This window comes from Sus scrofa, chromosome 14 (genome assembly GCF_054392235.1).
Source record: "Sus scrofa isolate SSC_HxYL_T2T_F1_AM1 chromosome 14, Sscrofa_HxYL_maternal_Yorkshire_Landrace_v2.0, whole genome shotgun sequence".
Taxonomy (NCBI): Eukaryota; Metazoa; Chordata; class Mammalia; order Artiodactyla; family Suidae; genus Sus; species Sus scrofa.
The window spans coordinates 24,247,823-24,270,652 of record NC_139396.1 but is presented as its reverse complement, the minus strand read 5'-3'; the positions used below and the strand labels follow the sequence as shown (position 1 = coordinate 24,270,652).

General features: G+C 40.1%; 1 pseudogene; it reads left to right on the top strand.

Moving 5' to 3' along the window:
- Positions 1 to 614: 614 nt before the first annotated feature.
- On the top strand, positions 615 to 20,661 carry LOC100524905 (eukaryotic translation initiation factor 1 pseudogene; annotated as a pseudogene).
- The last annotated feature ends 2,169 nt before the right edge of the window (positions 20,662 to 22,830 follow it).

Here is a 22,830-nt window from a genome sequence, read left to right as displayed (position 1 = left end):
TCTATATGTAAGCCTTTGAGGAACTGCTAGCTTGTTAAGTACTTCTTTCTTCAAGGAATTCCCAGATTTCTCTCTGAGGATTTGTTGCCACAGTCTTGTATTGCAAAATAGTGTTCATTTCTTGATTGTTACACAGGATATACATATTATATATATAATATATCCTATTATATTATAATAGGATATTATTTACTATCTGTCTATTGCACGATATTGTGGCCTCACAACGTTGGGGATGAAACCTTATTCACAGTCTCTGTCTGTCTCCTTAGCACCAGACATAGAACTGGGTACAAGAGTAGCTACTTTAGGGCGTTTCCATTGCGGCTCAGCAGAAACGAATCTGACTAGCATCCCTAAGGACTCGGGTTCGATCCCTGGTCTCGATTAGTGGGTTAAGGATCCCTCACTGCCCTGAGCTGTGGTGTAGATCACGGATGCAGCTTGGATCCTGCGTTGCTATGGCTGTGATGTAGGTTGGCAGCGACAGCTCTGATTCGACCCCTAGCCTGGGAACCGCCACATGCTTCGGGTGCGGCCCTAAAAAGACAAAAACAAAAAACAAAACCAAAAAAAACAAAAAAGAGTAGCTACTCAAACATTTATGCGAACAAATGATTGAATCAAAGAAGAATGGAAGGAAAAGTTTGAAAGGTGAAAATTGGCATGCACTGTAAGTTATTTACGGTTATGTCAAAACTTATTTTCTAGCTTCCTTGGGAAACGGTTAAATAAAAGAGCCCGAATTAAAAGGATAAATTGTCACCTTAAGTCTTAAAGAAGATTATGTGTGAATGAACATGGCAGTGTGGGGTGTTCACAAATGAAGTAAAGGTGAATATAAGAAGCTAGAACCAAATCAAGAGGATCCAGATCTCAGCTTGCTCCTAAACCTTTGTGATTATATGGTCATGCTTTTTACTTTTGTATATTACTTAGATCTATGTCATAGCAGCTGATATAATTTTACTGGTGTTTTTTTTTTTTTTCTCCTCCTTGAATTAATGTTTAGTGTAAACAAACGGCCATTTTCATGAATATTTTGTGATCACTGGTAAAGTTAAAATACTATTTTATCCAAAAATATTTATATGTTGTCCAGTGTCAAGTCCAATACCTTTCATTTGAGGTATTTAAACAGGCTAATAATTATACACAGTGTCACACATGAAGAGTCTTCACAGTTGTAAAGGCTAAGGCATTATATGCAGAATTGAGAATTTGCCTGAATCTGGCCTGATTCTCAAAGAACCCCCTGGGATGGAGTTCTTGCTCTGGCACAGTGGGTTAAGAATCTGACTGCAGCAGCTTAGGTCACGGTGGAGGTGCGGGTTTGATCCTGGGCCTGGTGCAGTGGGTTAAAGAATCCTGTGTTGGAGTTCCTGTCGTGGCTCAGTGGTTAACAAATCCGACTAGGAACCACGAGGTTGCAGGTTCGATCCCTGCCCTTGTTCAGTGGGTTAAGGATCCGGTGTTGCCGTGAGCTGTGATGTGGGTCACAGACGCGGCTCGGCGTAGGCTGGTGGCTACAGCTCCGATTCGACCCCTAGCCTGGGAACTTCCATATGCCGAGGGAGTGGCCCTAGAAAAGGCAAAAAAAAAAAAAAAGAATCCTGTGTTGTATCAAGTGTGGTGTAGGTCTCCGCCAATCCCTTGCCTGAGAACTTCTATATGCTGCAGATGTGGCCATATTAAAAACAAAACAAAAACAAACCCCAAAAAACCTGGGAAAACAAGCACACAAACTGATATCAGGATTATTTCTAAAAGCTCCTCTCTTTGACTTCACACATCAATCTCTATATTTCCTATCATTGCACAGGGATTTGAATGACCCTTGTATAAAATTCTACTGCACATACCCTACTCTAAATGCTCTCTTTGGACCATTTTAGGCTATAGAAAGTTAATCCAGTTGACTTATTACCTCATAGTAATGTCATAAATCTGCCAAGACCTTGAGTCTACATTATTAACGGCTTTCTCTAGTGGCCTTGAACCCAATGTCTGCTTGACTGGCCAGGAATAAATAGGCAGTCTCATCAGCTTATTTCTGCCTGAATTAGGAGGGCTTTTCCATCTAAGCTTCAGCTCTGCAGCTTTTCCAAGGAAAGCAAATCTCATTAGGACTTGATTCTAATCAAGATTAGAGTAGGTGGCAAGATCTACAATGCAAGGGGAGGAGATCACAAAAGTTCTAATCCTGGGCTTATTCCTGATTGTTAGAACCTTGGCCCCAGGAATCACTTTGATAACAGCAGTTTCAGACTCCCTGAGAAGGAACGCTCTGTTCACTTAAGCATCGTAGATCCTTATCTGCAATGTCCTGAAGCTGGCGTATATCACCTCACTAAAGCTTGTTGTTAAATCCTTAGGAATTGCAAGCAGGTTGATAATACTTGTAACTTGAAATAAGCCACCAAGGGAGTATTTACACCATGGAAACTGACACACAGTACAAACTAAGGCTTTCCCTCAAGAAAGCTGGCTGATAAATAATTACCAGTATATCACTTATTTCTACCCTGTAAAAAACTACATATAAATCAGTGGTTCTCAAGCAGGAGTAATTTTGGAGTTCCTGTTGTGGCATAGTGGAAATGAATCCAACTAGTAACTATGAGGTTGCAGGTTTGATCCCTGGCCTCACTCAGTGGGGTAAGGATCCAGCATTGCCATGAGCTGTGGTGTGAGTTGCAGATATGACTTGGATCTGATGTTACTGTGGCTGTGGTGTAGGCCGGCAGCTGCAGCTCTGATTCAACCCCTAGCCTGTGAAACTTTGTATGCCATGGGTGCAGCCCTAAAAAAAAAAAAAAAAAAAAAAAAAAAATAGCAGGAGTGATTTTGGCCCATGGGTAAAATCTGGCAATATTTTGGAGATATTTTGGGTTGACATATGTGGGAGGAAGGGAGAGTTGCTCTGTCATCCAGTGGGTAGAAGCCAGAGATATTGCTAAACATCTTAATAGGGCCACACATAACAAAGAACTATTCAGCTCCAAATATCAAAAATGTTGAGGTTAAGTGTAAACTTGGGGATATTGGAGCTTCCTGATAGATCATACTCACTAAGACTAAAATGGATTCCCACTGGTGGAACTAACTAGGACAGCCCTATAATTACTCTTTCTTTCCCCATTAAAAGACTCACAGGAATTCCTGTCGTGGCGCATTGGAAACAATCCGACCAGAAACTATGATGTTGCAGGTTCGATCCCTGGCCTTGCTCAGTGGGTTAAGGATTGGGTGTTGCTGTGAGCTGTGGTGTAGGTCGCAGACTCGGCTCAGATCTGGCATTGCAGTGGCTGTGGCGTAGGCCAGCAGCCGTAGCTCTGATTCGATCCACAGCCTGGGAAACTCCATATGCCAAGAGTGTGGCCCTAAAAAGCAAAAAAAAAAAAAAAAAAAAAAAAAAAAAGGCTCATGTGGTCATCTTACAACTCTTGCAAATGCTTATGTATTAAAAATTAACATGCAAGTGCTTCACATCTGAACCTTGCTGCAACTTCTGCATCATTCTTATCTACTTATTTTGGAGTCCTACCCATTTCCCAATGAGTTGTATTTCATTGTCCCTTTACACCTATTCTAGTGACTTTCTGCTATCTGCAACCAACCCCTACCCACTTATCCAAATATCTTTTTTAAAAAAACATGTTTATTGAGATATTATTCGTATAGCATACAGTTCATCCATTTAAAGCATACAATTGGCTTTTGGTGTACTGAATTCTGGAACCACCACCACAATCAATTTTAGAACAAATTTATCATCTCAAAAAACAAACTCCAAATCTATAATCAGCCAATTCCAATTTCTCTGAAACTCCTTAGCCCTAGGTAGCCACTAATTTACTTTCTTTTTTTCCCCTTTTTCTTTTTTTTTTTTTTAGGACCACATCTGCAGCATAGGGAAGTTCCCAGGCTAGGGGCAGAATCAGAACTGCAGTTGCCGCCCTACACCACAGCCACAGCAACTTAGGATCTGAGCTGCAGCTTCGACTTACCCCACAGCTCACAACAATGCTGGATCCTTAACCCACTGAGTGAGGCCAGGGATCGAACCCGCATCCCCATGGATCATAGCTGGGTTTGCTAATGCTGATCTACAGTGGGAACTCCTACTTTCTGTATCTACAGATTTGCCTGTTCTGTATGTTTCACATAAGTAGAATCATATAATGTGTGGTTTTTTGTGATTATGTAGAATCATGAGTTAGTATTTCATTCCTTTGAGTGACAAGTAATATTCTATTATTGAATATGTTACATTTTATTTATCCATTTATAAGTTGATGGACATTTGGCTTGTTCTCACTTATGGGCTATCTGGAATAATGCTGCTATGAATGTTTGTGGATACAAATTTTTGTGTGGAAGACTTTTTAACTATTCCTAGAGCTTTTGTAAATTTATTCATTTTTATGTATTTTTAATTTTTTTTTTCTTTTTACGGCCACACCCATGGCATGTGGAAGTTCCCTGGCTAGGAGTAGAATCAGAGCTACAGCTGCTGGCCTACACCACAGCCACAGTATCACCAGATCTGAGCCATGTCTGTGACCTACACCACAGCTCACAGCAACGCTGGATCCTTAACCCACTGCGCCAGGCCAGGGATCAAACCCCTCATCCTCATGGATACTAGTCGGATTTGTTTCCACTGAGCCACATTGGGAACTCCTGTAGAATTTTATATAAGGCAAATCAAACAGTATGCATTCTTTCACGCCTGTCTCTTTCAATTGACCTAATATTTTTGAGATTTATACATGTTGTATTGTATGTCAGTAGTTTGTTCCTTGTTATTGCTGAGTAGTATTTCATTTTATAAATATATATCAATTTGTTTATCTAATCGCCTGCTGATAGACATTTGGATTGTTTCCAGTGTTTTGTTATTATACATAATGTTTTTATGAATATTCCTTTATAAATCTTCTTGTGTATATGTATATAAATATATGCATGTGTGTGTGTACATAATTATATATATATATATATATATATATACAAATTTTCTCTTGGTATAGAAATAGTTAGAATATAGGAAAGTTGTATGTTTATAAGAAATTGCCAAACTGTTTTTGATTATGCGTGTACGGTTTTCCACTTCTAGCAGCTAGTTATGAGAATTCCTTAATTCTTCTATATCCTCATCTACACTTGATATTGTCAGTCTTTTCAGTTTTAGACATTCAAGTGTCCGTAGTGATATCACATAGTTGTAGTATTCTGTATTGTTGTTGTTGCTGTTTTGTTTTAGTATTCTGTATTTTTTGATGATTTATGATTTTGAAATGTTTTTCAACATGTATACTGATGATTGGTATATCTTTTGTTCATGTATTTTGCATATTTTAAAATTGTGTTGTTAATATTTGTATTCAATTAAATTAATATATTTTGGATATGCATTTCTCAGATGCACTTACTACAAATATTTTTTCTCAGTCTGTGGTGTGCCTTTTTATTTTCCTAACAATCTTTTTTGAAGAGTAGAGTTTTGAATTTTAAAGAAGTTTGATTTTATCTTTTTTTCTCTGTAATTTTTTTGAGGAATTCTTTGCCAATTAGAAGTATACAAAGATATTTTGGGGGTTTGAGATGGAAATGCTGTAAAATTTGGTTGTGATCATCATTGTACAACTATAAATGTAATAAAATTCACTGAATAATAAAAAAGAAGTATACAAAGATATCCTATGTATTCTCCTAGAAGCTTTATCATTTTTTCTTTTTTATGATTATGATTTTTAACTTTTATGAAGTAAGGGTCAAATTTTATTATTCCTGTGTGTATATCAAAAGATTTTTAATCATCATTTGTTAAAGGACTATCCTATCCCTATTGAAGTACGTTGGCATCTTTGTTGAAAATCAACTGACCAGCAATATCTGGATTTTCCACACTGTTTCTTAAATCAATTTATCTAGACTTATGCCAGAACTACACAGTCATTATTGTAATCTCACAGTAAGTTTTAAAATCATGATATTTAAGACCGCTCTCTTTTTTTTTTAAGGTAATGTTTGACATTTCCAGCCAGGTCTATCTCAACCTATATTTCAGGAGCAATTGATTATAAAGGCATTGCTAATGATAAAGAAAAAGTTAATTTTTACAAAATTGGAAAAAAATGTCCCTTATTTTGGGAACAAGTCAGTTTCTTGGAAGACATGCACCTATGCACTCAGGAGCAGCCATGACTCCTTCAACTTGTGTCTCACCTTTGTCCTTTCTGGCTTTTTGTGTGTGTGTGTGTGTGTCTTTTTCTCACTTGTGGCATATGGAGGTTCCCAGGCTGGGGGTCTATTCGGAGCTGTAGCCACCGGGCAACACCACAGCACAGCAATACCAGATCTGAGCTGCATCTGCCAACTACACCACAGCTCACGGCAACACCGGATCCTTAACCCACTGAGCAAGGCCAAGGATCGAACCTGCAACCTCATGGTTCCTAGTCGGATTCGTTAACCACTGAGCCACGACGGGAACTCCCTTTCTGGCTTTTTATCAATATTTTACCTATTCCCAATTTGCAATTGTTTTATCTCCAGTTAAGAAATTATGCATTTCCAGAAACAGACTCACTGATATGGAGAACAGACTTGCGGTAGCCAAAGAAGAGAGGGGAGAGAGGATCCGGGTGGGAGAGGAATGGACTGGGAGTTTGGGGTTAGTAGCTGCAAACTATTACTTTGAAATGGATAAGCAGTGAGATCCTACTGTACAGCACGGGGAACTATATCCAGTCTTGGTATAGAATATGATGGAAAATAATATGAGAAAGGGAATGTATGTATATGTATAACTGTGTCACTTTGCTGTACAGCAGGAATTGGCACAGTACTATAAATCAACTATACTTTAACAACAACAAAAATGCCTTTTTCTATGTTATATTTCCCACATTCCCCATTCCCAACTCTGAACTTAGAAATGACCCCCAATTTTTCTTGATCCCCTGCATATAGCCAGTGAGAAAAAGTGACTCGGAGTTTCCATCGTGGCACAGTGGAAACGAATCCGACTAGGAACCATGAAGTTTCAGGTTCGATCCCTGGCCTCACTCAGTGGGTTAAGGATCTGGTGTGGCCGTGAGCTGTGGTGTAGTGGCAGACGTGGCTTGGATCTGGTGTTGCTGTGGCTCTGGTGTAGGCCGGCAGTTATAGCTCTGATTAGACCCCTAGCCAGGGAAACTCCATATGCTGAGGGTGCGGCTCTAGAAAAGGCAAAAAGACAAAAAAAAAAGTGACTCTTTAGACATTGGAATATACATAGCACAAGGAGAGAAGAGTGCCAGAAAAATTAAATTACATGGGTAAGTCTATTTGTGTGTCTGTATGTACCACTACACTGACTGTGTAGTCTATAAATGGCACCTCTGAGTATCTTCTTTTTTTTTTTTTTTTTTTGTCTTTTGTCTTTTGTCTTTTTTTTTGTTGTTGTTGTTGTTGCTATTTCTTGGGCCACTCCCACGGCATATGGAGGTTCCCAGGCTAGGGGTTGAATCGGAGCTGTAGCCACCGGCCTACGCCAGAGCCACAGCAACGCGGGATCCGAGCCGCGTCTGCAACCTACACCACAGCTCACGGCAACGCCGGATCGTTAACCCACTGAGCAAGGGCAGGGACCGAACCCGCAACCTCATGGTTCCTAGTCGGATTTGTTAACCACTGCACCACGACGGGAACTCCTGAGTATCTTCTTGAAATCCTCATCAATATCCTTTAAAATGTCAATAAAATAAACTTAATGAACTCCAAACATTAAGTTTATCTTTTAAAAAAATCTGCTTCATTGTTTTAGTCTATTTTACTTCTTCCAATTTTGGTGTTCAAAGTATCTTAAAAGGTCAAAATTCTCTTCCACTTTATGCATGAGAAAACCAAGTCTTTAAGCAGTGTCCTGGTGGTAGTCACAGAACTTCTTCATATCAGAACTACACCTCAAAGATGAAATGTTGGGAGTTCCCACTGTGGCTCAGCCGGTTACAAACCCGACTAGTATCCATGAGGATGCAGGTTTGCTCCCTGGCCTTGCTCAGTGGGTTAAAGATCTAGCATTGCCATGAGCTGTGGTGTAAGTTAAAGATGCGGCTCAGATCTGGTGTTGCTGTGGCTGTGGCTACAGCTCCAATTCAACCCCTAGACTGGGAACTTCCGCATGCTGCAGGTGCATCCTAAAAAGCAATAAAATAAAATAAAATAAAAAATAAAATAAAACAAAACAAAAGCATAAGCACTTCCCCCAGCTTCCCAAGCCCTGTGTAAAGCAAACCGTCAATAAAGACCAACTCTCAGCTTCTCCCTGAAAGGGTTTAGATTGCACTTGTCCCAATTTTCCCAACTCTTGCCCAAGGGTTAGACATCTATCTACATCACCTACAGAGAGGCATTGGTGGGCTGGCAGTTAGTGGTCCTCTGGGATCTTGCACAGGAGTGTGGGCGCTTCCTGCACCTTCTCCTCCCCCGTTCATTCTGGTGCTAAAACCAAGCCTTCAGATTCTCCCTGGAAGGGGTTGGTCCACACAACCAGTGCCCTAAGTTTTACGGCTGTAACCTGAGGATGGGCATCTAACTCACCTATGGGAGAGGGTCTCTAATTCACTAGTCCACTGAGTCAGTCACAGAGAGCAAAAAGTCAGTTTTAAACAGGGTTAAGTCTTTTATCTTGATTTTTATTTTTCATTTGATTCATATATTCTTTATTTCTTTATAGCCGCTTCCCTGATTTCTTTTGCATTAATTACTTTTTGTTTTTGTTTGTTTGTTTTTGGCAACACCCTCTGCATACGGAAGTTCATGGGCCAGGGATCAAACCTGAGCCATAGCAGCTGCCCAAGCCATGGCAATGATAGTGCCAGATCCTGAGCCCTCTCTGCATCACAGAACTCCACATTAACTTTTTTGTGTGTGTGTGTGTGTGTGTCTTTTTGCCATTTCTAGGGCCATTCCCTCAGCATATGGAGGTTCCCAAGCTAGGGGTCCAATCGGAGCTGTAGCCTCCAGCCTACCCCAGAGCCACAGCAACGCGGGATCCGAGCCAAGTCGGCAACCTACACCACAGCTCAGGGCAACACCAGATCGTTAACCCACTGAGCAAGGTCAGGGACCGAACCCGCAACCTCATGGTTCCTAGTCGGATTCGTTAACCACTGCACCACAACGGGAACTCCCACATTAACTATTTTTATCATTCTAACTCCTCTATTTAGTTCTTAACTACATGTTTCAATGTTTTTCTTTTAGTGGTTTTCTCATAAATTACAATATGCATGTTTGACATTTTATCATTCTTTTAAATTAGTATTTTTACCACTTCTTGAACAACATGCTATATTTAATGCTGTTTTAGTCATTTTTAAACTTCCATTAGTACCTATGTTGCCTCAAAAGACATTATTATTATGTTAGGCAGTCAGCATCTTTTTCAGTGCCTTTTCCCCCACAAATTTACCTTTTCTAGTGCTCTTCTTTCCTTCCTTCAGCTTTGTAGTTCCATCCAGGATAACTGCCTTCAGCAAAGTAACTTCCCTTAATATTTCTTAGAATACAGGTCTCTCTGAAAGGAGTTAGACTGCACATCTAGTGCCCTGACTTTTCCAATTGCTGCCTGAGTGTTGGTCTCCTAAAAAAGTATGAAACTTGTTAGTAAAGCAAATATGTAGGCAAAACCAGAATACGGTATTACTAGAGTGGTGGTGGGAAAATACTTAATCCTACCATAAAGTTTAAATTATGAAAGTACTCAAAACAACTACAACTATTTTATTTCAATAGATACACAACATAAATAGATGTAAATTATGAAAATAGTATATATTGTGGAGAGAAGGGATGTAAAAATATTGCATTCTCCAAAAGAACTTAAGATATTACCAGTTTAAGATAGATTGTTTTAACTATACTTTGTGTAAGCCCCTTGGTAACCACAAAGAAAACAAGAATGGAATCAAGGAGTTCCTGCCATGGCTCAGCAGTAATGAACCCGATTAATATCCATGAGGATGTGGGTTCAATCCTTGGCCTCACTCAGTGGATAAGGATCTGGCATTGCCCTGAGCTGTGATGTAGGTCACAGATGCAGCTTGGATCCTACATTGCTGTGGCTGCGGCTGTGGCTGGCACTGCAGCTCTGATTTGACCACTAGCATGAGAACTTCCATATGTCGCAAGTACGACCCTAAAAAGTGAAAAGAAAGAAAGAAAAGAAAGAAAAGAAAAGGAAGAAAGGAATCAAAACCTATTAATGAAAAAAGAAAAAAGAAAAAAAATCTGAAAAAAGGAGTTCCCATTGTGGCTCTGTGGGTTAAGAGTCTGACTGCAGAGGCCTAGGTAGCTGCAGAGGTGCAGGTTCAATCCCCAGCCCAATGCAGTGGGTTAAAAGATCTGGCATTGCCACGACTGTGGTGTAGGTTGCAGCTGTGGCTTGGATTCATCCCCTGGCCCAGGAACTTCCATATGCTGTGAGTGCAGCCATAAAAACAAAACAAAACAAAACAAAAAGACAAATAAAGGAACACAACAAGAGAGAAAAAGAGGGATGGAAAAGTTACAAGACAAAGTGGTTAACAACATGGCAATGGAAACCTTTCCCTATCAATAATTACTTTAAATGTAAAATAGACGAAACTCCTCAATAAATAGATGCAGTGACTGAGTGGATTAAAAAATCAAGGTTGGAGTTCCCGTCATGACTCAGCAGTTAACGAACCTGAACCTGACTAGGATCCATGAGGATGCAGATTTGATCCCTGGCCTCACTCAGTGGGTTAAGGATCTGGCATTGCTGTGAGTTGTGGTGTAGGTCACAGATGAGGCTCAGATTCCACATTGCTGTGGCTGTGACATAGGCCAGCAGCTATAGCTCTGATTCAACCCCTAGCCTGAGAACCTCCATATGCCTTGGGTTTGGCCCTAAAAAATAAAAAAAATAATAATAATAAAAAAAAAGAAGAACACATATAGGCTAAACATAAATGAATAAAATGAGATAATTCATGTAAATGGTAACAAAAAGAAAACGAGTGGCTATACTTAGACAAAATAGTCTAAAGCTGTCTCTTAGACAAACAAAGCTATTATATAATGATAAAAGAGTCAATTCAGCAATATAAAAACTGTAAATCTGTATGCACCTAACATCAGCACATCTAAATATATATATAGCATATATTGGCAGATCTAAAGGGAAAAATTCCTAATAATGCAAAAATAGGAGATTTCAATATCTCACTTTAGTAATAGAACAAATATGCAGAGTGAAAATCAATAAAGAACCAGTAGCCCTGAACAACACCGTAGACTCAATGAATCTAATGGAGATATAAAACTTTCACCGCCAGCAGAATAATACACATTTTTCTCATGTGCATATGAAAAATGTTTGAGGCTAGAGCACAGGATTTGGTCAAAACCAACTCTTAACAAATTTAAGAAGATTAAAATCATACCAAATATCTTTTTAGACCAAAATGGAATGAATCTAGAAGTCCGTAACAGAAAAAAAAAAAAGGAGAAATTATTCACAAATATGTGAAAACTAAGTAATATATGTACAATGGAATATACTCAGCCATGGGAAAGAAGGAAAGCCCGCATTTGAGACAAGCTGAATGAACTTGGAGGACCTTATACTAAGTGAAATAAGTCATAAAGAAAAGCACTGCATGATCCCACTAATATATGGAAGCTAAAAAAGTTGAATTATTACCCCAGAGTTGAATGTCAGTTATCTTGGTGGAGGAGTTTGGAGAAGTGTTCAGATGTTGGTCAAAGCGTCCAAGTTTCAGTTATGCAGGATGAATAGGTTTTAAAGACCTAATGTACAGGATGTGATATAATAGCTAACAATTCTATATTGTGTACTGGAATTGTGCTAAGAGGGTATGTTTCAGTGTTGTCAACACTTACACAAAAACAGACAACTATGTGAAGACATTATATATTAATTAACTTGACTATAGTAATCATTTCATTATGTATATGTGTATTAAAATAGGCTGTAGGGAGTTCCCGTCGTGGTGCAGTAGTTAACAAATCCGACTAGGAACCATGAGATTGCGGGTTTGATCCCTGGCCTTGCTCAGTGGGTTAACAATCCGGCATTGCTGTGAGCTGTGGTGTAAGTCGCAGATGCAGCTTGGATCCCGTGTTGCTGTGGCTCTGGTGTAGGCCAGTGGCTACAGCTCCGATTAGACCCCTAGCCTGGGAACCTCCATATGCCGCGGGAGCAGCCCAAGAAATGGCAAAAAGACATAAAATAAAATAAAATAGGCTGTGTACCTTAAATATATTCAATTTTATTAAATAAAATTTTTTAAATTAAAAAAGTTAAAATTGAAATAGAACTGATTTTTCAAAAAATCTTTTTAGGGCGGTACCCATGGCATATGGAATTTCCCAGGCTAGGGATCAAATTGGAGCTGTAGCAGCCAGCCTACACCACAGCCATAGCAACATGGGATCTGAGTTGATTCTGTGACCTACATCACAGCTCACAGCAACGTCGGATCCTTAACCCACTGAGTGAGGCCAGGGATTGAACCCTCGTCCTCATGGATACTACTCAGGTTCAACACCACTGAGTCACCATGGGAACTCCTAAAATAGGATTGATCTTGAAAATATCTCTAAATTTGTAACCATTTCCAAACAAAAATAGAGTTGAAGAATAAGAAGGAAATTTCATTACCAATGCTCAGAACCTAAGGTAATCCTTAAATCCTTGGCCTGACATGAATGGTAAAGTAACTGTTTTGTTTTTTGTCTTTTTTTTTTTTTTTTTTTTAGGGCCACACTCGAAACACATGGGGGTTCCAAGGCTAAGGGTTGAATCAGAGTTGTAGCCGCTGGCCTATACCACAGCCACAGCAACACCAGATCCAAGCTGCCTCTTCGACCTACACCACAGCTCACAACAATGCCGGATCCTTAACCCACTGAGGGAGGCCAGGGATCGAATCTTCTTCCTCATGGATGCTAGTCAGATTTGTTTCCACTGAGCCAGGACAGGAACTCTGGTAAAGGAACTATTAAACTGGTTTCAGAACCCCAAGAAGAGACGTTCCTGTTGTGGCGCAGCAGAAACGAATCTGACTTGAAACTGTGAAGTTGTGGGTTTGATCCCTGGCCTTACTCAGTGGGTTAAGGATCCTGCGTTGCTGTGAGCTGTGGTGTAGGTCACAGAGGCACCTTGGATCTGGTGTTGCTGTGGCTGTGGTGTAGGCCGGCAGCTGTAGCTCCAATTAGACTCCTAGCCTGGGAACCTCCATATGCCACGAATGCTGCCCTAAAAAAAAAAAAAAGAACCCCAAGATCACTTAGAGCTTCTACCTTAGATATTTCTAAGCAGGACACTGAATAAGAGAGATTCTCCAAAATGCATCTGGATAGGAAAAGGGAACTAACGGAGGTGACTCAAGGGTACAGGGTTTCTTTGTGAATTGATAAATATGGTATAAAATTGACTATGAGGATGATTGCACATAACTGTGAATATACTAAAGACTGTTGAAATGTCCATTTTATTTTTTTTTATTTATTTTTTTATTTTATTTTCCCACTGTACAGCAAGGGGATCGAGTTATCCTTACATGTATACATTACATTTTTTTCCCCACCCTTTGTTCTGTTGCAACATGAGTATCTAGACTTAGTTCTCAATGCTACTCAGCAGGATCTCCTTGTAAATCTATTCTAAGTTGTGTCTGATAATCCCAAGCTCCTGATCCCTCCCACTCCCTCCCTCTCCCATCAGGCAGCCACAAGTCTCTTCTCCAAGTCCATGATTTTCTTTTCTGAGGAGATGTTCATTTGTGCTGGATATTAGATTCCAGTTATAAGTGATATCATATGGTATTTGTCTTTGTCTTTCTGGCTCATTTCACTCAGTATGAGAGTCTCTACTTCCATCCATGTTGCTGCAAATGGCATTATGTCATTCTTTTTGATGGCTGAGTAGTATTCCATTGTGTATATATACCACATCTTCCGAATCCAATCATCTGTCGATGGACATTTGGGTTGTTTCCATGTCCTGGCTATTGTGAATAGTGCTGCAATGAACATGCGGGTGCATGTGTCTCTTTTAAGGAAATGTCCATTTTAATATGTGAATTGTATGGCATGTGTGTAACAGCTGAATAAAGGTATTAAGAAACAAGAGAGCTCCTTTGTGAGATCAGATGGGGGCAATGAGACTAACTGACCAAGAAACCTCCTCTATCAGCAGAGCAGGAGCCAAGCAGTACACAGTGATGTCATACACAGGGGAACACTACTGCAGTCCCTAATATACCCTTTTCCAAACGTCGATGGTCAATGCAGTTTTCCTGTTTTATTCTTACTTCCCTCAATTAGGTATATTATGGGTGTGTGTGTGTGTGTGTTTTAAGGAGGAGCAATGTACGTGAGAGTTATTAAATTCATCCTTTAGTCATAGATTGCAGACCTTGAGGATCTATCTAGACATAAAGAAAAATGCCAGGAGTTCCCAGACGTGGCACAGCAGAAAAGAACACGACTAGGAACCCTGAGGTTCCAGGTTCAATCCCTGGCCTCACTCAGTGGGTTAGGGATCCAGCATCGCCGTGAGCTGTGGTGTAGGTCACAGACACGGGGCTTGGATGTGGCGTTGCTATGGCTGAGGTGTAGACCAGCGGCTATAGCTCTGATTTGACCCTTAGCCTGGGAACGTTCACGTGCCACGGTCGCGGCCCTAAAAAGACAAACAAAAAAAAGAGAAAAATGCCAGTAATCCAGAGAACCAAGTTTGGAGCTGGTACATGAGACCCTGGGCTCTCTCTGGGAGAGAAAATGAGTATACTTTCTATTACATTGTTCTGGGCAGGGGCATTTTCAAGTCCCGCTTAATGTTGTTTTAAAATTCTTTTACTTGTAAAGTTCCTCCATCTCACAACTGACTTTCCACCATTAAAACTTTCCTCATTTTAGGGGTTCCTATCACATCTTAAGAACCCAACACAGTGTCCATGAGGATGCGGGTTCGATCCCTGGCCTCTCTCAGTGGGTTAAGGATCTGGTGTTTCCACAAGCTGTCTCAGATTTGTCTCAGATCTTGTGTTGCTATGGGTCCCCTAGCCTGGGAACTTGCTTATGCCACAGGTTCAGCCTTAAAAAGAGAAAAAAATTAAAAAAAAAAACTTTCCTCATTTTTGTTTCTTCTAAGATTGTTGAGCCCATTTGCCCTCTGGATAAGCGCCCATATTTACATTTCCCTCCTTCAGAGGTTGAGAAACTAAATGAATTTCCTAAAGACATTTATTTGGATGAATCCAATACGACCATCTGCATCTTCTGCCTGGAAGCCTAGAACTCTTTTTATTAAGGCAATGTTCCCAAGTGGAAGAGCAGAGGATTCAGAGTAGTACCTTTTCTCCCTCTTTGGTCTTTGATTTTTCTTTTTCTTTCTTTCTTTTTTTTTTCCTTGTCTTTTTAGGGCCGTACCTGCGGCATATGGAGGTTCCCAGGCAACCCCGGATCCTTAACCCACTGAGTAAGGCCAGGGATGGAACTCACAACCTCATGGTTCCTAGTCTGATTTGTTAACCACTGAGCCACAACGGGAACTCCTAGCTGTGGTTTTTGAGAGCTGAAAGTCACCAGAGTTCAAAGATGAACATTTTATTATTATTATTGTTATTATTTTTCTAAGGAAGATGAGTTAAGGTAAACCTTTACTAGTCCATGTTGTTGTGCAGGTAATATTTAAGTCCCTGTCTTTCTACATATAATGTGGGTTGAGGGTGGCAATTTACCTAACCAGCCTGAGATTCTCAGATACTTCGTCTATAAAAATGAGATGATAATATCTTTCTTGGCTCCCTCACAGTGCAGGGCTTGAAATCAAATGAAATTGATTTTTAAAGGACTTAGTAAAATGAAATCTCTAAACCTCTACGTATGTTGAAGTTTAGGGATTATTTGTAGCTTCTTGGTATTGCCTCTTTCTAAGGTATTGTATAGTAGCATTTTGAAACGTAATGTTACTCTCCAAAAGCTAATGATTAAAAATAGTAAGAAATAGATGGCCAACAAGCACATGAAAAAATGCTCAACATCACTGATTATTAGAGAAATGCAAATCAAAAACTACTATGAGGTACCACCTTACACATGTCAGAATGGCTATCATTAATAAGTTCAAATAACAAATGCTGGAGAGGGTGTGGAGAAAAGGGAACCTTCTTGCACTGTTGGTGGGAATATAAATTGGTACAACCACTATGGAGAACAGTATGGAGGTACCTTAGAAAACTATACATAGAACTACCATATGACCCAGCAGTGTACCCGGACAAAACTTTCCTTGATAAAGACACATGCACCCGTATGTTCACTGCAGCACTAGTCACAATAGCCAAGACATGGAGACAACCTAAATGTCCATCCACAGATGAATGGATTAAGAAAATGTGGTATAGAAGTTCCTGTCGTGGTTCAGTGGTTAACGAATCTGACTAGGAACCATGAGGTTGCGGGTTCGATCCCTGGCCTTGCTCAGTGGGTTAAGGATCCAGCATTGCCATGAGCTGTGGCGTAGGTTGCAGACGCGGCTCAGATCCTGCATTGCTGTGGCTCTGGCGTAGGCCAGTGGCTATGGCTCCGATTAGACCCCTAGCCTGGGAACCTCCACATGCCGTGGGAGCAGCCCAAGAAAATGGCAAAAAGACAAAAAAGAAAGAAAGAAAGAAAGAAAGAAAGAAAGAAAGAAAGAAAGAAAGAAAGAAAGAAAGAAAGAAAATGTGGTATATATACACAATGGACAATACTCAGTCATAAAAAGAACAAAATAATGCCATTTGCAGCAACATGGATGGAACTAGAGACTCTCATACTAAGTGAAGTAGGTCAGAAAGATAAATACCATATGATACCACATATCTGGAATCTAATATATGGCACAAATGGATCTTCCCACAGAAAAGAAAATCATGGACATGGAGAACAGACTTGTGGTTGCCAAGAGGGAGGGGGAGGGAGTGGGAGGAACTGGGAATTTGTGGTTAACAGATGCAAACTATTGCCTTTGGAATGGATAAGCAATGAGATCCTGCTGCATAGCACTGGGAACTTGTCTGGTCAGTTGTGATGGAGCATGATAATGTGAGAAAAAAAGAATGTATATGTATGTGTGTGACTGGGTCACCTTGCTGTGCAGTAGAAAATTGACAGAAGACTTTAAATCAGCTATAATGGAAAAAATAAAAATCAAATAAATAAATTAAAAAAATAAGAAATAAGTTTCAGATTCGGCTTACACAACTTGTCAGTGTTTCTGAAACTGTGCTTACATCGGAGTGGAAGGTAAATTCCACTCGGAATTGTTCTGGCTCAGTTTGTACTATGGCAACAAGTGAGAGATTTTCCTAATTATCAGAATTTTACCCTTGAAAAGTTACAGTTCTAAGAAGTGCACCAGGAAATGGCTTTGGAACCCAGAGTCCAGGGCCACTTCTCTGTATGAGGAGTTACCAGTAAAAACCGAGGAGACAATACATCATGTGTGTTCAACATGAACCACCCCCAGGTCCTTGAATAGAGTAATTTCTGTGCTTGTGAATTTCCTGAAGCCTGAAGTTTTATAAGTGAGCTGCCTCTCAAGTGCTGATACTTTGGTATTACCTTAGAAAGGTTGATCAGGAGACAAGCCCAACTGATGCCTTCCCTTCATATTTATATTTAAGATGCTCTGAAGGCATCTGCTTGGATGATATTTGAGAATGTGATGACTTTGGAAAGATGTGGCAGCCAGTTGGTGACCACTGACTTTTGTCTCTCTGCTTTTTTGGCAGCTCCACTCTGATGCCCAGAGATCTGCATCTTGGTGAGAGGTGGCATTCCCTGGACTGAAACAAACCTATACCAGGACATTATAGGCATGAAGGCTATGGCCGGACATGTCCTGGAAATGCTCCTTCATCTTCTTTTGTTTTCCCTTACAGACTAACTAGCAAATACAAATAATCCAAACCCTAAATTCCCAGAATTTGGATTCTCAGCAAGGAAATCACAACTGGGAGGTTTTTGTAGTGAGCAGGTCCATACTCTAATCCCAAATTTATGTGTGTATATATATATATATATATATACATATATATATATATATATATATATATATATATATGTCTTTTTAGGGCTGCACTCATGGCATATGGAAGTTCCCAGACTAGGGGTTGAATCAGAGCTTTAGCTACTGGCCACAGTCACAGTTCACAGCAACATGGGATCTGAGTCTTGTCTGCAACCTACACACCGCTCACTGCAATGCCAGATCCTGAACCCACTGATGGAGGCCAGGGATCGAACCCACATCCTCATGGATACTAATCAGGTTCATTGCCACTGAACCACGATGGGAACTCCCTAAATTAATCTTTCAGTTTCTCAATCTCATAGATTCCCGTTGGGTGCTTGTGTATTTTCTAAAACTAAAAATCTCAGTTATCTTGAACAAGAGAGAGAACATGATTGCATCGGAAGAAATTAATTTTTTGCTATTTTAATGTTTTTCTCCATTATAAATATGGCTTTATTTGTGAGACGTGAAGAATAGCTGTGTTAGATGGAAACAATGTGTTTTCAAGTTTTTTGTTTTATTTTTTACAAAGCAGAGTTTGCAGTAAGTATAAAAGTATAGATTCGATTTGAGAGGCAGTAAGAATTTTTGGTTATTATTTTGAGGGTTTTTTTTTTTTTTTTTTGTCAGGGCCAGACCAGCGGCATATGGAGGTTCCCAGGCTAGGGGTCGCATGGGAGTTGTAGCTGCTGGCCTACACACAGCCACAGCAACGGGGGATCTGAACCCTGTCTTCGACCTATACCACAGCTCATGGCAGCACCGGATCCTTAACCCACTGAGCTAGGCCAGGGATTGAGCCCAAAACCTCACAGTTCCTAGTCAGATTCATTTCCGCTGTGCCACAACAAACTCCAAGTATTTGTTTTGATTTTCTACCCTTCGAGCTTTCTAAAGGGCTCATATTTGATTGCTATTTTTTTCAGTGCCTATAGAATTATTCTGTGTTTTGAAATATTTCATTGTGAAAACTTTTGCCCTTGGAGATTTACACAAGCAGGGTTTATTTTCCTAAATGTTGCAAACTTGGGTTGATTTTTAAAATTCAGTTTTTATTTTTTAAAGTTTTTATTAGAGTATAGTTGATTCACAATGTTGTGCCAATTTCTACTGTACAGCAAAGTGACCCAGTCATTATATATATACACTATCCCATATATATATATTCCATATATATATACTTTCTCGTATTATCTTCCCTCATGGTCTATCCCAAGAGACTGGACTGGATATTGTTCCCTGTGGGAACAGTAGAATCTCATTGCTTATGCATTCTAAATGTAATAGTTTGCAGCTACTAACCCCAAATTCTGTGTCCATACCACTCCCTCCCCTTGCCCCCTTGGCAACCACAAGTCTGTTCCCTATATTTGTGTGTCTGCTTGTGTTTTTCAGATTGATTTTTTTAAAGGTTGACATTTTTCATCTAAAATCTGTTTTGGAGTTTCTGTTGTGGCTCAGTGGTAACTACCTCGACTAGTATCCACGAGGACTCATGTTTGATCCCTGACCTTGCTCAGTGGGGCGTAGCTATAGGTTGCAGACGAGGCTGGGCTCTAGCATTGCTGTGACTGTGGTGTTGGCCGGCAGCTACAGCTCCTATTTGACCCCTAGCCTGGGAACTTCTATATGTCACAGGTGTGGTCCTAAAAAGACTAAATCAATCAATCAATCAATTGAAATCTGTTTTAATATAGGAGATTGGGTAGATGATCTTGTAAGGTCTCTATAATTTGTTACATCTCAGTGAGGACCAGCTCATGTTTCAGGAAGATGTGCTATAGAAAGATTTATAGAGTACTTGCTCTTTTGTAATATATGTGACTGCCTAGGTCTCAGTAAGCAGAGATATTATTTTTGTGCTATTGGTTTGGTTTTGCAATTGGAAATTAAAGGAATTCTGTAGTAGTATAGCACCATTGATTTCTAGTTTGTCATTATTACATAAAGAATATATGGCCCTGTCACTGAGCCACAGCCGAGGACTCAGCAGCCTCCCCCTCAAGCCCCCTTGCTTCCAGCTGCTCCATCCCCCAACCCGAGCCCGCCTTCTCCCACAGCTGCTTTCTGAAGGAGGTTTCCAGTGAAGAAAAGGAATCTTATCGTAGGTCCGCGATCCAGAACCTCCACTCTCACCATCCCTTTGCTGGTGTAGGTAGGGATGGTGATCTGATCCCTGCTGGCACTTAGGGATCATATAAAAATTCAACAGAAAAACGGCAGGAAGATCTTAACACTGTCCAAGGGATCGCTGAGGATTACGATAAAAAGAAACTAGTGAAGGCGTTTAAGAAGAAATTTGCCTGCAATGGTACCGTAATTGAGCATCCAGACTATGGAGAAGTCATTCATCTACAGGGTGACCAGCGCAAGAACATATGGCAGTTCCTTGCAGTGACTGGACTGGCTAAGGACGACCAGCTGAAGGTTCATGGGTTTTAAGTGCCTTTGGCTCACTGAAGCTTAAGTGAGGATTTCCTTGCAATGAGTAGAATTTCCCTTCTGTTCCTCGTCACCAGTTTAAAAACCTCACAGCTTGTATAATGGAACCATTTGGGTCTGCTTTTAACTTGGACTAATGTAATGCCTTTCTGCAATAAACTGAAAAGAGCCAAAAAAAAAAAAAAAAGAATATATGGAAGTTATTCAGATAAGGTGTTTACATGATAACACATTCCTGGAGATTTGCAAACCTACCAAGAGCTTGGTAAATTTTTTTCCCAGTTTTTAGTGTAGACATGTGGTGCTGTGGGATAAATCCAGTATCAGCATCCTGCTGCATGATGGTGATTCATTGCATAACACAGACATGCCATCATACATCTTTAATTTTGCATGACTTCAATCCTAGACACTATGTTTTCTTCATATGCTTTGCCACTATTTATACCATCATTACATAATTTCCATGGAGGTTTAAGTATATGTGTATGTATATATGTGTATGTATATATATATATGAAAGAAATGTCAAAATAACCATAAGGCCGTCAAATCATTGAAATAATTCTGATGGAGCCCTATGTTTGTTTTTAGGAGTAGTCAGTCCTCTTTGCACCACCCTGGAGATCCAATTATTTTACCAGATGCTTATTTCCCTGCCCTATTTGACTAAGAAAACATGTGAGGAGATAGTCACCCTTTTTGAAGGTTCAAGATCCTTTTGACCATCTGTTTTTATTCATACTGCCTAACTGCCCGTGTCTTTTATCTTGCTACCTAAAAGCAAAAAAAGGTTGGAACTGATGATAAAAAGTATATGTGATGGCTTTCTTTGCACTTCCTCTGTGATCTGTCATTTGAAATTGGTGAGTTGGAGTCCCTGTTGTGGCTCAGTAGTAACGAACCCAACTGGTATCCATGAGAATGTGGGTTCGATCCCAGGCCTTGCTGAATGGGTTAAGGATCCAGTGTTGCTGTGAGCTGTAGTGTAGGTTGCAGACGAGGCTCCGATCCTGCATCCTGCCATGGCTGTGGCGTAGGCCGGCAGCTGCAGCTCCGATTTGACCTCTGGCCTGGGAAGTTCCATATGCACGGGTGGGGCCCTCAAAAGAATAAATAAAAAATAAAAGGAGTGAGTAACTCTTTCCAAGGGTCATGCATGGAGAATATAATGGCCTTTTCCTGAGAAGCCACGGAATTGTGACTGGTAAGGAAAATAAACAATGGCTGGAATTGTGGTCTGGAGGTCACCGAGGGGTCGACGTAGGACTCGTTACACGTGTTTCCTTAGGGAACATCCTTTTCATGTTAGAGGCATAGTCAATTAGTCTTTCGGAAAAGAAAGGGAACAGAAAAGCAGAATGATGTAAAAAAAGTCTTCTTTAGCCTTTGATATCACAGTATAATCATGTACTCCTCTTTCCATAACGTAATCATTTAAGCTTTCTGTACAGGGGAACACGGTCCATTAAAGACATGACTTTGAGAAAGGACTTGCATATTGATTTCTGTAGGCCATTCCTTTGGCATCTGGGAGGAAGGAGGAACCTGTGTCTAAATGGAATTAGACTAATCGATTTACCTCACAGTGTTGTTGAGTCTCACATTCAGACAATGTGTGTGAAAACGCTTTTTAAATTGTAAAGCACTAGGGAGTTCCCATTGTGATGCAGCCAGTGACGAACTTGGCTAGTATCCATGAGGATGTAGGTTTGATCCCTGGCCTCACTCAGTAGGTTAAGGATTCACCGTTGCCATGAGCTGTGGTGTAGGTCACAGACATGGCTCGGATCCCATGTTGCTGTGGCTGTGGCATAGGCCAGTGGCTGAGAGCTCGGATTGGACCCCTCACCTGGTAACTTCCATATGCTACAGGTGCAGCCCTAAAAAGACCAAAAAAAAAAAAAAATTGTAAAATGCTATACAAAAAAAGCATATAAATAAAGATGTTAAATATTTTTATGTTAATTTATCCTTATGATTCTATGCTGTCACTACTAGTGTTATGAATTAAGTACATGCTATCAAATATTCCTATACACTGAGCTAGGCAATTCTCTGATTTTCTTGTCTCCTTAGAATTTAAACTGCATATTCTCATGTTCTGTAGGATTTTATACCAGTAGACATTTACTTCTTTATCTTTCTGATTCAGGATTTCCTGGTTTAAATACAGTTGCCTCATGTGACTGCTAATTTTTTTATGGTTTGGAGAAGGAGTACATATTAGGCAATTGTCCCTTTTATTTAACCTTGTCTGATACTGTTGAGCAACTAAA